The 17,640-nt window shown below is 45.7% G+C and overlaps 1 protein-coding gene across 3 annotated transcripts in view; it reads left to right on the top strand.

Annotated features, from left to right (window-relative positions):
* LOC147678708 (phospholipid scramblase family member 5-like) overlaps positions 1-17,640 on the top strand; it is a 250,081-nt gene that overhangs the window by 117,429 nt on the left and 115,012 nt on the right. Inside the window, exon 1 of one of the 3 annotated variants that reach the window (XM_086946157.1) lies at positions 15,031-15,941. The exons of 1 other annotated variant lie outside the window; for it this stretch is intronic. The gene's annotated coding sequence lies outside the window, so the exon portion shown is untranslated. Of the gene's footprint in view, positions 1-15,030; positions 15,942-17,640 lie in introns of those variants that run through there. One more of the 3 variants, XM_086946159.1, reaches the window with a different exon arrangement.

Below are 17,640 nucleotides of genomic sequence, written 5' to 3'. Positions count from 1 at the left end.
TCCAAAAAAGAAGGTAGCCAGTATTAGAGTAATCGAACATGCCGAGAATACTGAGGACACAGTTGAAAAACGGGGAGTGGGCACAGACAATGTTGGACAGTGCAGCAGAAATCACTATAGCCCGCAAGATCCTGATGAGTCATCTGGAGACAGTGGACACGAATGAATACATTCAGGTTGAAACTGCCGACACCAGACTTAGCGACCCCCATAAGATATACAAAATAACATTGCTTATAGAGGGTGATAAGACTAGGAAAATAAAGGGTCTATTTTGGGATAAACTCTCAAAAGGCTATGATATTCTGTTAGCTGAAAAGGATTGGCCCCCGGAGTTTGTCAGGGAGTGCCCTCGTGGCGAAGAAATGATTATGCCTGCCTTCTCGAATCACATTCCGATTCACAAAAAATATACTTATGCAAGGAAATGGCCAGTAGCCCAGGCACCGGCATTATATAAAAATCATGTAGGATGGGATGAGGACTCACCTCCTCACAAAATCCAGTTAAAAAGTGAACCAACTGCCCAACGGCAGTATCCCATTAAGCAAGAAGCTAAAAAACAAGTCAGGGAGATCTTAGATCAACTTGAATATCAGGGGGTGATTGAAACATGCACCTCTCAAATGAACAATCCTTTGTTTCCTGTCTCCAAGCCAGACAATTCATATCGTCTAGTTTTGGATTACAGACACCTTAATGCATGTTGCAAAAATTTTGCAGTACAAAACTCGCATAGTGCAGCCCTAATGAATAACATAGTTAGGAAAAAATATAAAACGACATTAGACATATCTAATGGTTTCTTTTGTCAAAACATTGCACCAGAAAGCAGATATTTGACCGCTTTCTCAGCATTTGGGTCGCAGAAAATTCTGTCGACTCCCACAGGGGTTCAAGAACAGCCCAGGACTATTCTCAGCTAGGGTAACAGAGTTACTACAAATATATGATGATGAGGCATTATCTTACGTAGATGATATCTATCTCACAGACGACAACTTGGATACTCACTTGAAAAGAGTGAACACCATTATACTTGGGTTCGCAGCAGAGGGTTACAAATTCAACTTTAAAAAGTCTCGAATTGCCCATCTGACAGTATTATTTTTGGGAAACGAATTATCAAGTGAAGGAAAAAGCCTCGCGGACAACTTCTTAGAGAAGTGCGCTGTACTCCAAGCTCCAAAAACGCTGAAGAATTTACAATCCATACTAGGTTTTCTGAATTTCGGAAGAACATACATTCTAAATTACGCAGAGAGGGTTAAACCTCTCTACGAACTAATTAAACCTGATTTTAAACAAATCAATTGGGCTCAAAAACACACAGAAATTTTGAGATCACTGCAAACAGACATGTTAGCAAAAACAAAATTAGACACACGTGACAATACACGCGATCTTGTAATCCGAGTCATCCCAGGAAGATGCGGATTCACGTACCTAACCTCTAATGAGGGAGAAAAGGTACCAATTTCAATTAAATCTCACTTGTACACACAAGTAGAAAAAACATTCAGTCACACAGAAAGAACTGTGAAAGCAGTGCAAATTGCATTAGAAAATGAACGAGAACTAGCACACGGCAAAAGGATTAATATCCTCACAGCGGAATCCGCCTTCGAGGCGCTATTCAGCCCAGTAAACCTGCCTACAGTGTCACTGGATCCGAAATGGATACAATATGTAGATTCTCTAGGAGCGGAAGATGTGAAATACTATTTCGCCCCGCAATTCGAAGAACTGAATGATTTAGAATATGAAGAAGAATATCCTCTGCCAATCGAACTTCTGCCTCTCCCACAGTACGCCTGTATAATCTATACAGATAGATTTGTACAGCATTTCAACTTAGAGAGCAAATCCTACGATACAGCCTGTGCGATTGTTAAAGGTCGTTGGCTGTGCGGTAAATTCAGACCGAAAGTAACAAAAACTGAATCAGTAAGAAACTGTTCGGCTCAGAGAGCTGAAATCAGATCTTTAAAGATGGCGCTTGAAAATGCAGAACGTGAATTCCCGACACTTATCGTGTGCGATTCTCATTTATGCGTCAACTCTTACAATAATAAACCGCAGAGCTGGATTGAAAACGATTACAAAGATGACACAGGTGCCACAATAAAGCATAAATTGCTCTGGAAACAGGTAGCTCTTTTACAAAAAGAACTACAAAAGACTCACGTGATACACGCACAGAGTCTTCAACGTGATGGCGTTCACGTTGCAGGGAATTCATTGGCTAATACAGCCATAGCGGAAGCAACTAAACCGGCTTCTGTAGCCACAAAAAAGCGTACAGAAAAATACATAGACGGGGAAACCATGCTGGCAGTAAAAACGACCGTAAAAGGCGACTGTGCAGCACTACCCGTGAACTATCCACTCAATTATGCATACGTAATCGATGCAAACTCCGTTCCTTTTGCTCGAATCCCTGGAGTGGGGGATAGGGTAATTCCAAACAGGGACCGGAGGGGCTTCCTATTTTTCAGGAAGCACACATGGGGTTGGGTCTGAGACACCAAACAATCAGGGACTCTCTGAGAGAATTGGAATCAGAGTACTGGTGGCTGGAAATGAGTGAAGGCATTCATGAGTTTGCAAAAAACTGTGAAGACTGCAACAGAGATCGCAGTGAAGAACCGGCCAGTGTAGTGTCAGAAGCCCTAATAGAAAGCATCAGGCAATCTATGGGCGCTATCAAAAAAGAGAAATGCGTCCCATTGTACATCGTTAAGGCTCAACACACTTAAAAAATGTGGCCCCAGCGCTCGGCTGACGCTAGAACGGTTATAAAAGATCTGCGAGTCTTTATCGGCACATACGCAATTACCACGTTCCATTCTGACCAGGGTCCTGCTTTTAGCTCTCGAGCTTATAAGGAGGCCATGGCCAGCATGGGAATTGGGTTGCGGTATTCTTGTCCGTCGCACCCCGAAGGGAATAGTGTAGTAGGAAGAAAAAAACGGGACATAAAGCGATCTATAACAGCGAAGGTATTCGGTTCAGGCGCTGGGTGGGTCAAACATCTAATAAATGTCCAAACCAGTCTTAACAATTTGCCAAGAAATTCTCTAAAAGGTTTCAGCCCATACGAACTATTGTTCGGAATTAGAATGAGAATTCAGGACTTAGATAGTTAGGTATCAGTGGTACAAGATAAGAAAACAGACTTTGACATCAAAGATCGTTTGGCTGTTTTACAGGAACTGAATGAAACAAGAAAATCCTTAAGCAACATAAAGTTAAAGCAACAGCCAGATACCACTGACGAGGCACCACAAGCAACAGGCCCAGCAAGGCCTGTCTGGATTCCAAAGATTGGGGATCTAGTCAGAGAAAAAATTGCGGTGAAGAAGGAATTTGGGCCTTCTTACAGAAAAGCAGTACCTGTCTTGGCAGTCACCGGAACAAGATCAGTTGTACTACCGCCCCTTGCTGGTAAAAAGGAGAACAGAGTTGTATCTATCGACCTGGTAAAACCACAAACATGTGGCCTATAATCAACAGTAGGCCCAGTGGACTCCCAAGAAACAACAGAATACCCAAACTTACAACAATCCAAGAGGTTCAAACTGAAAGACTAATCACATTCGATCAGCCTGCAGTGCACAGAGAAGGACTATGCAATAATGCCATGGAACTCGTGCCTCTTGAGACACAGATTGAAACAGATCGTCAAGAAACACCAGTCTACAATAATGTGGCATCAGAAAGTGCTACCGAAAGACAGATTGAAAGAACAATCCCAACAATTGACAGAACTGCCTCTGGTTATTTCATCGACTTCGACAACTTTTCCGAGGATCAAAGTAACCCCGAAGTGATGCCAGAAAATAAAAAGACTTTTAAAGAAAATACAACAGGACTCCTTCAACAAATCAAAGAATTATATCTGGATTCACCGTTGATGGAGCATTGGATTATTTCAGGGGTATTCATACTCCTACTATGCCTAATTTTAGTTTTAATTTTAGGAAAGTTTATTACAATTGAATGGACACAGCAAGTCAGAACATCAACCTAGTCCTCAAACCACACAGATCATCCTACGTGAAGAAAAGAGAACTGTCAACAGTAAATGTCACAGCCATTCCAATACCTGGTGGGGTAGTATGGGAGAAAACTGACTATGAGATCTATGGTCCGGTCGAGATCCTGCAGTATCCTCATCAACTGAAGGTTTCCTTAAGTGACTTTGTAAAACCTAGTACATTCTCTGATGATTGGGACTTTAACAGTATTAATGACATGATGTCTGATTTAGTAATGTCAGCTAGATTCACAGAACATGATTATTTACAAGGTTCGTCTAGTTATGAACAGTTATTCTGTTTTACACATTATGGCGATCATTATTTGCATAAATCTGCACAGCCTAGAAATGTTTTTAAGTATAATCAAAGGGAACATTGTGCTACACCACCTAAAAGCAGTTCTAAAACATTCTTTGAGAAATTCAAGTACTTCTCAGGGTTTAACACCAGGGATGCAGAAACGTTTTATTACAAACTAGCAGCCCGTCCCGACCTTGTCCGGGAGCAATCATGGCTTAGGGCCCCTGCCCGGACGTAGTGCAGTATTATGGCTGTATGTTTAGTTTTGGAGGCTTTTGTAACCTGCACACTTTTGTTAACCTGCACGCTCCTCACTGCCCACGTCACTTTTTGTCACCTGCAGACGTTTCTGTGACTTTTTCCTCCTGTAATGGGCTGTTTGCTACCCGCTCCACGTTTCTTTTTCCGCGGCCGCTGGCGCCCTGCACACGTTTCTTAACCTGCATGCTCCTCACTGCCCACGTCCCCGCCGCCGCTTTTTCCTCCTGTAATGGGCTGTTTGCTACCCGCTCCACGTTTCTTTTTCCGCGGCCGCTGGCGCCCTGCACACGTTTCTTAACCTGCACGCTCCTCACTGCCCACGTCCCCGCTGCCGCTTTTTCCTCCTGTAATGGGCTGTTTGCTACCCGCTCCACTTACCTGCACACATTTCTTTTTCCTGTGGCTCGCTCACCACACCTCTCTGCCTCCGCTTTCACCCTAGCGCTCCTCCCCGCCGCCGCTCCTCACTGCCTGCCCTCCGATCGCTGCTCATGTCCGCTGCTCCCCACGCTGATCGTCACTGCTCCTCCCCGCGCTGTACGCCGCTCCTCCTGATGTCAGGACGCACGTCGCGGCCGGTGCTACTTTGGAGGGACTACTTTTTTTTTTTTAATATAACTTTTTAAATAACGTTTATTTTTAGAATTTATATAGCCTATAACCATTTACACACCCCGACGATTTCAACAGTGTATCGGGTGTGTAGATTGGCACTGTGGTTCCAGAGTTTACCCGCCTCAAAGCCTGAAAGTTCTTGCTTTATTATAGTAGTATAGATGTATGTATATATTCCTGCAACAGCACAAGTAAGGCAGTAAATACATAACATTGTTTATGTTCCATTTTCCAATTATGGCTTCCTGGAGGGGGATAGGTGATGGAGCAGATACACAATTGGAAGCCACTCGAAACATAAAATTCACTTTGTGTGTCATTGTCATTTTAAACATAATTAAAACTAAGGGGGAGAGGGAAGCTCATTAAGCATTTCGGGGTCGAGCGTGAGCGACCAGAGGGGTGCTCTTATCGGGCCTTGATCAGGGCCACTGGAATTATGCAGCAGGGGAGAACAAAATGATGTGGCAGTGTACACGAAATTCTGTTGCAAGAAAAGGCAATTTATGTGGCATAAAGCGTCATATTTCATGACAGTATTACCTCATTATTTTGTCCTTTTTACACGTTAACATCTGGAAAAAGGTTTACCTCTTTAGTACCAATTTGAGACCCCAATACCGAAATAAACAACACAAACATGACCAGTCATCACTTGCCCTGTATGCAGCATATGTCACCACGTTTTTACTAACTTGTTGAGTTGTTTGAGCTAGAGATGCATTTTATTTGTTAAATTGCGCAAATAACAAAGCAGGTGATGGATTATGTGGTAAATGCATAATTTTAAGGAAAACCCACGGCCACAAAAATCACATAATTCCAGGGGCCTTGATCTTAAGTTGAGTACACAGTCAGACAGAGAATGGTGGGAAATAGAGCATGGTCAGCTTATATAAAGCGGCTGCTATAGTTAAAATGCAGATACCATGCTGAGTTTATGGTAATTAACAAACGTTTCTCAATCCACCTCCGATGCTGTACACAACAGAAATAGAAGCTAGATTCAGCACGTGTCAAACGCATCAGCATTCAACCTAACCAATCAGTGGGAAGTACCAAAGCTTACACGATTGAGTGCCTACTTAAAAAGTAAAATCTAACTGTCCAGCTAGAGGAAATCGACTTCTTTGTTTACCTATGACTGATATGGGCCGGAGATTTTGCAAATTTAATTTCACGAACGCCGCCCTCTAGGTGGCTGGCTAGCTTCTTCATGATGGTGGATTGCGTAACAGTCTATCAAGTGCATGAACGCACATGAGTAAAATGCACACAGGCAGAAATGGGTCCACGTAGATTTCGGCTCAAACACAAACCTGTTGACGTTCCATTTTCTGGCGAGCAGCAAGGTCCCGCTGATGTCAGAGCTACAACACGCCTGCACCATTTAATTTATTAAAAGGATGCCGGACGTGCGCACCATTTTAGTTGATGATGAAGAGGGCAGAGGCTTGCTGAGTGAGGGGGCCCCTGGAGCGCAGGGGGCCCCTGGAGGGCAGAGGCCCCCCCGCAACGGGGGGGCCTGTGTTACGCCCCTGGCTTCTGCCCACGCTCCTGTCCTGACTCCGGAGGCTGTTGGTTTGGCGCTCCTACACGCTTCTGCCCACGCTCCTGTCCGCTTTTTGCATGTAGAACTCCGTAGTCTGTTGGTTCGGCGCTCCTGTCCTGCCCGCTTCTGGCCACGCTCCTGTCTGCTCTCCGAGCACTTTACTACTTTACTAACATGGCGGACCCGTGATTGTGATGTCAGGACGCATTAAACGCACACGCCCACCTTAGACATGGCTCTACTTCCAAGGGACTACTTTCTGAAAGAACGTACTTTTCCCTTCTAAGGTATATTTTTTTATGGTATATCGCCTATGTCCATCTGCTTACCCTGACGTTTCCTATGATGTATTGGGTGTTTTGATTGGCGCTGTGGTTCCCGAGTTTACCTGGCTCAAAGGTGTGTGTTCTCTCTTTATAATAGTAGTATAGATTGTTAGATAAAACAGGAATGAAAACAATGCTGACAAACACTAAATTAATATATTCAGAAGCATTTTATGAAAAAATGATGACATTTGGTTTTGATTATTGGAAAAATAACATTGAAACAAAAACCATTTGGGGTACAAAAGATTGGCAGGTACAAGGCCTTGAAGCACTATTCCGAACCTGCATGATACCAGAACAAATGATGTTTTTAAATGACACAATTCACCAAACATCCTGTCTTGGCCTAGCTAAGATCATAGACCTTCAACAAACCGTCTATTCCGAAGCCAATACCTGATAATGCAACAACAGATATTGAGATAGACGTAACGTAAATTTTACATTTTAACAGAACACATCATGATTGGAAAAAGTGGTTAATCTGGCCTACTGACACAAACAACTGTCAAGATAGATTCCTGAACAAAACACAGGGGTTAAAAATGACCAGACAAGACCCTAGATACTCCCAGAAGACAACATCCAGGGATAGTAACAACATACAGTGTAGGGAAACTCTGCCTCGAATGGCTAGGATCATCCACACTGGCTGAAATTAAGCAACACTTGTCTTTACTAAAAGATGGTGCTGATTTGCGCGATTTTATTATGGGACCACGCAAACAGCGTCAAAAGCGTTTCATAGCGGCCAGCATCTATGCTGCGTACAACGAGGCTTGGAAAGTCACACAAATTGAAACAGCAGAAAAAATAAGAGAAATTGATCGTATTAATTTGGAAAAATCACTTTCTGTAGTGGACAATGGGTTAATGACTCTGTCCTCCAGAATATATTCGTTGGACAATATTGTATCTTCTGCCTTTGACATAATAGACAGAGACTTGCTAATGTTACAGCATGGCCAATCTCAATTACGTTCTATTGTACAATTAGGCTGGACGCTGCAAAATCTTCGTTCAGGCTATGTGCCTTGGCGTTTAATCAACACAACGTCATTGCTTTCCATTTTTAACCTTACTGATAAACAAATCAGTTTGGCACAGAAAGGAGCAGACTATACAATCCTGAGCATCGAAAAACTTGCGTGATTACCATTGACAATGTCAGAAAGTCCTGTCATTGAATGGATAATACACGGGATAATCACAATTCCGATAACAACTTTCCGATTTAAAAAGTGCCTTGAATACATACATACTGGCCAGTATGAACGATTGGGTAAAGGATATGTTAAATCAGCATGGAAATTACCATACACACATTCATGCTATAGTGACAGCGACAAAAATTTATTTCTTAGTGGTGAAAACTGTAAACGTTCACTAAGCGGTATACTTTTGTGTCAGGGTATTAATTTACACGGAGCCTGTGAAGGTAATTCTAACAACTTTTCGTGCCACCAGCTTGTCACACCTGCAACTCAGATAGAGCCCTTCTTTATGCAACTCGCGAATGGGAGTTACATTCTAAGAACGGATCACAGATGTTGTGGCCTTGTTCCAGGGAAAAGTTATCTCGTAAGCGTGACTTCCATGGTCAAATGCTGTATGCAAGCATTGTTCCCGAGCGGGCCTGGAGACATAGAGACTCCCATCTGGCCTCGTCTGAATCTCTATTCTATACGAATTGATACTTTAAGCAAAATGAAGTCTGTGCTTTTACAGACAACAGTGCCCATAACGTCATCAAAAGAGACGTATGATCTCCTAGTTGCAAGGACAGCTACGGAGGTTCATGACCTTTTATCAACAAATTGCCCCGTGCATTTCGTAGAAATGTTGAGCCAACTCCTTAACATGTCTAGTGCCACAGGCATCCCAGGCATATTTAAGACGATTTTTACGGGACTGCTAACACCATTTCAAGCAATTCTGGGAATCGTTCCAAATTTTGTCCACTCTGTTTTTGGCGGCATACCCCTATTTTTGGGACTTGTAGAAGGGATTTTATTTTTGACCCTCCTGCTTCGTTATGGCAAGCCACAGCTCAGACATGACTCCTATGGGAATGGAAGAAACAATCCTAGCAATTCGCTACCGGGACAGAATAACTAGAGTCCTTGGATTGGCCAGGCTGAGAGATCTAAACATGACCTGGTTCCTTTCATTCAGACCGATATGGCAAAATTGCATCTTACCTGTACTACGATGTATGCTATGCGGAGATGAGTGCGTGTTGGACATCTGTCTTTCACTTCCATCAGCAGTACCAATGGATATCGATACTTTGCTAAGTCCGATAACGGCTCAGGCATTGTGTTGTCCCCAGCGGCTACCAATCCTGATGACGGCATTCGTTGAGACTCCTGTGCTACGACTAGGTGGTAACAGTGGAGCGAGTAACAAAAGCAACATCACCCAGGTACGACCTTCTGTGAGCCTTGCTGATCCAGCCTTTGATGACAGCAATCATTCTCACACCTGCCAAGTTACAGCACTATCGAATTTGGTCGAACTGTCACCTGATTTTGTAGACCAATTCTTTGAGAGCCTGTCTGATATGATGTTCTCACCCGAACAGAAATAATAACTTTGGAGAAGCATTCCGACACACAGCGTTCCCATGAACTCTGAATTCGGCCTTCAGTTTTGATCAACAAAAACTGCTAAAAGCGTTGGAACTCTAATTTCCCCGTTCAAGCAATAATTCTTTTGAATTGAACACTTTTTAATATTCACCCTTTTTGGCATGAAAGATTCTTTGCTTAAAGTAAAACTATTCATAGAGAACAGAAGCTTCAACTTCTATTTCTAAATACATCTAGAGACATAATAACTTTACACCAGCCTCTAGCACATTTTACTGCAATGCATTTATATGTGATGAAATTATCTCGCCCTTCTTCTGTTTCAGAGATATTTCATGTGTAATTCTTTTTGCATAATCGTTCATTGATTTTATATGCTATAATTTTTGAATGATTTCTATGCTTCAAAAACGTACCGTACCTAAATTTTCACGTATTACAAATACGCCTATTTCAAATGCATATATGTATTTTGGGGTGGGCGATGTTACACATGCATCTTATTGCTCTAGTTTTAGTAATTTGATGGACATGAATTCGTGGAGTGGGTGTAGCGTTCTAATCTAGGACCCTGATCGATACTGTGACCTTATGCCCCTATTCGGCTATAAATCCATTTATTCCCTATATTGGCATAACCGTTCAAGTGCAATATTCAGAAACTCGTCTGTGGCCTCACACGAACAGAGCAACATTTCAGAATAGCTTTCTCTGCCACTTCCTTTGCAACCAATTAGTGCAATGACATAGCAGAAGTTACTATCTGAGATTCCTAGATTAACACTCCGAGTTCTTCAACAAGATAAAAACTCAGCAAACCTGGAAATCCCTGCTTGCTGTGTTTTGATTAGTAATAGAACTCTAATGAGCACTGATAGACGATCACTTCCTAGTGACATCTTTATTGACGTCTTATGTCCAAAAACTTACGTCAAACAAGGCACCTTTCAGGTATAAATATTACCAACGTTGCCTTAAGCAAACGCTGTATTGCTGATGTTGCTGCTGTTTACGCTAACACCATCGCTGAAGCTGATGCTGCCAGCTATCTCGCTGCTGCTGAAGAAGCTGCCATGCTGATGATACCCTAGCTGCTATCGCTACTGCTATCGCTGCTAACTAGCGAACGATGGTGTGGTGAACTTAGGAGCTGAACAGCCGTCCCCTGCAAGAGCCCAGCAGATGCAAGCTGCCCGCGGATGCTGCCCCTCCTCCTCCTCCTCGACGCGCTGAGAAGAGACGCTATCTTTCTCCTGCAGAGAAATCCAGCTCCGGCGTTTCTAGTCTACCCTTGCGGGTGACTGGGATATCGAGTCCTGAGGGAGATACCAGACCTCCGTCATTATATTCCAGAGGTATGGTGTTGACTAAACCCTTAGAGAGAATTCTTGAGCAAACCTTGGCAAAACCAACTTAAACTAAAGCTACTTACTTACTCCCCTCCCAAGTATTAGGCTTAGGTCAGGTACACTGGGGTAGGCGTAGTTAGAAGCACCAGTTGAGTATTTTAGCCTAATGTATATATGAATGCATATATGTTTTATTCCTTTTAAACCATTGTATGGCTAAGAAACCATATCAATGCTTTTACAGTATTATTTCGCAATACTTATCTTACTGTACGTACTTTTTATAATAACAAGTCTTGCAATTGTGGCAATTCATTTCTCTTGTACGAGAAGAAAGACTGTTCAATAAATGTTACCTTTTATTGACAACGCCCGTCTCTCTATTCTCTACATATTGTGAAAGTAAACTGCACAACCACTGACTGAGTAAAATAACTGTCTATTGTTCACACGACCCTAGAGATTGACTCTTGATCTGAGGAGCAAAGTTGTCATGTTGCACGGTTGTTGGAAAACTGAATCCCTTCTTGTCTGTGCCAGGGAAGCTGATCACTTCCTATTCAGTCAAGAAAGTTTCCAGTGACCTCTGAGCTAGTTGGTAACAAACCCAATTAAGTTTAGCATAGTCAGTGGAGGCCTGGAAGATCCGCACTTCTACGTCGATACTACTGTTTACGTTATTCCAATGCGCAGGGCCTATTGGGAAAATAGGAACTACACTACAAAAGAAGCAGCACTTCGCTCCAGCACGAGTTCAGAGGTATCCTCGTCCAAGTGCTTTGGGGACTGAGAAGCCCCGACCCGAGCAGCTCCTGCACCGAAGACCAGCCCTCCAGCATCCACGAGATCTGCGTGGGGCCCTTCTGCCTGTTTGCCGCTCGACGCGTTGTCTGGTCACTTGCCGGCTGGCTAGTGACCTCCTAGACGACGAACTCCGACAACTTTGCTACTGGTCTAGTTGCTCCAGACTGGCCCTTGCTCCCTTCCAAAAGAGGAGCATCCCGGACCCTCCTGGTCCACTCCAGACGCCGTTTCCACTCACCGCGTGGGTTGCCTTTGCCAAAGCCTGTTGAACCCGAATCCGGAGACGACACCGCCGACAGCGAGAGCCTGCGTGGGACAGCTCGTGCCTCCATCCTGGTCGTCGAAGACACCACCTGGTCCACGTGACTGCAGAGACAAGCGTCCACCTTCACCTGATCGCGATGACGACATCTGGTTCCATTCCTGGTACCACTCCAGTCACTGGCTAGTGACTTTGAACATTGTCCCCTCTGCTTTCAGGTTCTTCTCTTCACTGATCCACCCTTGGATCACACCGGACATCTTCCTCCTGACCGCCTGCAGCATCTTTTCCACCAGGCTCCATAGATTTCAACGCCGGAACCCGACACGACTTGGCACCTATGCACCCGCAGCCTGTGGGTGAGGTAACACGAGCATTTCGGTGCTCAAGGGTAGCTTGACTCTCCTAGTGTCCAGTTCCACAGTCGTTTTTGTCCTATCTAGTCAGGGACGTCTGTACTCACCTTTTCTTAAAACTGTACTGCCCATAGACGTTTGTACGCATCTCGCGTGTGAGTTCACACTCTGCACACGTGTTCCGTGGGCCTCCTAGTACTTACCTCAAGTTAGTATAGCGTGGTCCCAGCGATCCTACAGCCTCTGGACAGCTCCATTCCTTTGATTGACTTTCACATTCCACTTACTTAGTATATGGTTTGTCGTGCCCCTAGGGCACCATTGTAAATCGTGCAACTTAAACATATTTTTCCTAGGAGTTTGTCATGTGCTTAGCCCTCTGACCTCATAAAGAGTTCAGAGGTGTATGTTAGTTAATAAATACTTGTTTATTTTCATAACTACCTGTGTGGTGTCCTTTCACTTGGTATTCAAGGGGTTATATGTGGTAAAACAGCAGGCTTCACATGCCAAAAGAGTTTAGCCTAAAGACTGCTTTTGTCCATGCTACCATTAGGATAGCTGGTCTATAAGGTTGACTTACAACCAATCACCATAAGGGTTGTTTGGACTGATACAAGGTGATCACTAGAACTAGTGAGCATCATATATCAGGCCATTTTCTCACATCCCTGACCCCTATAACTCATCCGCTCCCCAATTAGCTGCTCATCTTACGCATGGAGGACTTCAATTCTTACAACAGTGCCTTCCTACCCAGGAAAGTCAACTCATGCCTCCCCTATTGTATGGCCAAACTGATGGGAGGGGAGAACACCTCCCCAGACTGTTGCAGCTTCTACAGCAAGATGTTCCAGTGCATGCCTGGGACCCCCGCCAAATTATCTCAGTAGTGTGCTGCAGCTTCTACCCCAAGCTGTGCTCGCGCATGCCTGGGTCCCCCAACCCCAAATCAACTTCTTCATGATTCCCAGTCGGGCTTTAGGCCCGGCTTTAGCACTGAGTCTGCACTTCTGGAGGTGTCGGAGGCTATTCGAGAGTGCGTGGATGCGGGCGAGGAGGCCATGCTGGTCCTCCTCGACCTATCCGCGGCCTTCGATACTGTCTCACACGACATCCTGCTAGATCGCCTCCGAGATACTGGCATGGGGGGGATCCCTTTGGCGTGGGTGAGATCTTTCCTAAGAGATGGAACTCAGCAGGTTTTCCTCCGGCCCAATGCTTCTGCAGAGAAACCTTTGATTTGTGGCGTTCCGCAGGGTTCGGCACTAGGTCCCTAGGTTTCTAGAACAGGAGGTCGGGCTTTTGCTGTGGTTACTGCAATACTCTGGAATCATCTTCTACCGGATCTGAGGTTCATGACATCAGAATCACTATTCCGGAGTAGACTTAAAACCTGGCTATTTTCTAATGTCTAGACTTCGCTGTGCCTCTTTTGGTTGACTGCTGTTCGTAGCGCCGGGACACCCCCGTTGGGGGTAGCCGTGCGCTTTATAAACTTCAAAATAAATAAATAAATAAATAAAACCACGTTAAGTCAGTGGTGGAAAACCCATGCCTCCCTTTATTGGATTCTGCCCGTCGCCCACACACTGGAAGATGGCCAGCCCTAGCCCAGACCTTAGATCCTGGCAAAATAAAGAAATGCTTAGTTGCTAGCATCCTTTAATGAGTACTGCACATCATATTATACAACTTCTCCAGCTTGCACCTAGTTGCACAAGAGGGAAAGAGGGGGAAGCAGATAAAGGATGAGAAAGGTGTGGTGGAAGGAAGGTTAGAACAGAAGTGGGGGGGAAAATGGGAATCTGAAAGAGTGTAAAAAAGAGACAACTATAGAATGGCTGAAAAACTAAATGGAAGGAAAGAGGAGCCATGTGGAAAGCCACATGGCGCCTGATCGCGCACGCGCGCGTAACCGCAAGCTCAAGGCCATGGCAGCATTTTCAAAAGCGCACTTACTAAAAGTCTCGCCATTACAGCGCATGCGCTGGCTCAGGCGAGACCTAAAAGTGTGCTTTATTTGTGCTTTGTAACTGCGGACATATTCTGAAATATACATACAGTTCATTTACAGATGTTTTCGTGTTAGACAAATTGATTTCCTTTCTCATCTGAACTCTGCTGGATCCCACAGTTCACTTAATAAAATCCTTCACGTGGCAGAGACGTAAAAGAAAACCCCAATCTCCGTGATAAAAGAACAAGCAGCAGTTTGTCAGAAGACACAGCTTGACCTCTGACCTGGGTCTGTGAAAGCACAGCACATGTGACAAGATACAAACAAACTTCAAAAGCTTGTTGATTGCTTTTTCGCCTTCTGACCTCCAGCGTGGTTATTGTGGGGGGGCTACAGCACCCTATTTCCAGCGCCTTTGCTGGCTCTCCGCACACTGCAAATTTCCTGGCCCAGGGGGGGGGGGGGTTTGAGGGCGACGAACCGCATGGGCATCTGAGGATTTTCCAAAATGGAGTAAGAACTGGCACCATTTCCAGCGGTGAGGTCACATCCTGCCCTGCCCACTCTTTGGATGTTCTCCAGAAACAGCCTGGCGGGGTTGTTATGCTGCGAGAGGACAGCGTTGAGCAGAACTGTGCGGGCTGAAGACAGCGCTAAGCCCTGCTCCCGGAACCAGCAGAGGCGCAAGAGCACACGGAGAGACACAGCAGCACCCGGGACCGAGGGCACAGGCAGACCCTGGGGCTGTCTGCCACCTGCAAGAGGTACAAGAGCACACGGAGAGACACAGCAGCACCCGGGACCGAGGGCACAGGCAGACCCTGGGGCTGTCTGCCACCTGCAAGAGGTACAAGAGCACACGGAGAGACACAGCAGCACCCGGGACCGAGGGCACAGGCAGGCCCTGGGGCTGTCTGCCACCTGCAAGAGGCGCAAGATCACACGGAGAGACACAACAGCACCTGGGACCGAGGGCACAGACAGGCCGTGACTGCCGGCCACCTGCAAGAGGCACAAGATCACACAGAGGGGGACAGCAGCACCCGGGACCGAGGGCACAGGCAGGCCCTGGGGCTGTCTGCCACCTGCAAGAGGTAGTGTAACAAGATCACTCAGAGGGACAAAGAAGCATCGGGGAGTGGAACAGAGGAGCAGCGAGAACAGACTCCCTGTGGACTGCAATCCAGCTGCAAGGTGCACAAGATAACACAGAGAGACACAGCAGCACCTGGGACCGAGGGCACTGGCAGGCCCTGGGGCTGTCTGCCACCTGCAAGAGACATAAGATCACACAGAGAGACACAGCAGCACCTGGGACCGAGGGCAGAGGGAGGCCCTGGGGCTGTCTGCCACCTGCAAGAGACATAAGATCACACAGAGAGACACAGCAGCACCTGGGACCGAGGGCAGAGGGAGGCCCTGGGGCTGTCTGCCACCTGCAAGAGACATAAGATCACACAGAGAGAGACAGGAGATCTTCCTGAACCGAGGTCCAAACAGGAAGAAACCAGAGGAAGAGGTAACACTTTTTACAGAGTTACAGGCAGCACCAGGGGTACGGGAGAGGAGAAGGGTAGGAGAAAAGAGGCCCGAAAAGGCGGTAAACTGACCCCGAGACCAGAGGTAACAACAGCAGTGCCTGTCAGGGGTAACAAAAGGCAAGCCTCGGGTTACAGGTGCCGCCCAGGCTGACGGAGAGAAAGGGCGGGGAATAGGTAGAGGCGTGGAGAGGGACGGTGTGCGTCACGTGTCTGCCAGGTAAAGTCTGGGTCACGTGCAGGGTTGGATGGGGATTGAAAATCGGCCCGAGCACGCAACAAAAAAAAATCGGCCCACATTTGCATAATCACTCCTCAAATCACTGCTATGGCGTAATCATATTAAAAAAAAATGCACGCGTTAGTTTACAGTGGTGAAACAAGTTAGGCCACTTCTACTCAGAACCCCCGCCCCTGCTCAGTATGTGCACACATTAATGGGCCGGCCCAAGAGACAAAGGGAGTGAGACCTCTGCCTGTTGCTAAACGGAGGTAATGAGCGCCCATCGCCTCTAGAAAGGCCACTCAGACACCCACTGGGCCGCTGGCTGTCCTCGAACAATGGAGACAGCGCCCAAATGGCCCCCAGACTGATAAAAAGAGAGGGCCACAGCAGCACTCGGACACCGGCCCCTTGGGCATTGCCCGAATGCCCGCGTTACCAATCCGGCGCTAATCACGTGCCTGTCAGGAAAAGTACAAATATTACACTGCAATGGAAATTTAAGGCCTGCCCGCGTCTCAATGTTAAACGGGCGACGTCATCACAGCTAGAAAATTTACGCGATAACTGTGTTTGTATGTGGAAGTCATACTGGCGGAAGTGTGTGTGTGTGAGAGTGAGAAAGAATGAACGCCTATTCCCCCCCTCATGTTTATTCTATGCTTTTGTACTCGTGTAATTCCTGTAACTACGCTCCAGTAACTGATGTAACTTTGTAACCATGTTCTGAAACAATGCTTCTTCCTCATGGAAAGCGCTCTGATACCTCCGGGTCCAGCCAGCGCTATATAAAACTCAATAAATAAATAAATAAAGTAACACGTGTGCTCTGAAGGCGAATAATGAACTGGATGAGTGAGCATTCGGCGGGGGAGGGGTCTATGTAGGCACCTGTGTCAGGTGCAATGCTGAAAATGTAACTAATATATGTAAGTAAAAGGGGCGGGGCCAGGAAGAGAGGAGTCAGTGATTATCACACCATAGGCCATGAACACACATTACGTGTGATCGTTAGAGGTGTTTTGTGAGAAGCTCCTGGAATGAAGAGATATTGTCAGTCTTCAGAGAAAGAGAGCTTGAGACAGGAGAGAGATTCGGAGCAGTCTATCTGTACAAGAGACGCACAGAAGGGAAGGAGAGGGCATTCAAAATAAACAAGGGAAGTAAAAATAGCAAGTTTAGGTAACGCTTCATTTTTCACTCAGTTTTCATGAGTATAGCAGGTGACATTTATTTACAATAGCTTGCAATCTGTGGATGTAGAATTTTAAATGGCACTCTGACGGAATGTGGCTTTTAGCAGTCTGTGTGTAAACAATTTAACTTTCAAAGAGACGGCCGATACTTGCTTCGCCGCAAAAAGGAACCCCAGTGCTGGCTGTGAACCCCTTTACGAGCGACAGTCAAGCAGTGCGACAAACCACCCCCTTTTCTGAATCATTTAATCACATCCCAGC

Source organism: Lissotriton vulgaris, chromosome 12 (genome assembly GCF_964263255.1).
Source record: "Lissotriton vulgaris chromosome 12, aLisVul1.2, whole genome shotgun sequence".
Taxonomy (NCBI): Eukaryota; Metazoa; Chordata; class Amphibia; order Caudata; family Salamandridae; genus Lissotriton; species Lissotriton vulgaris.
This window is presented reverse-complemented; position numbering and strand designations above follow the sequence as displayed.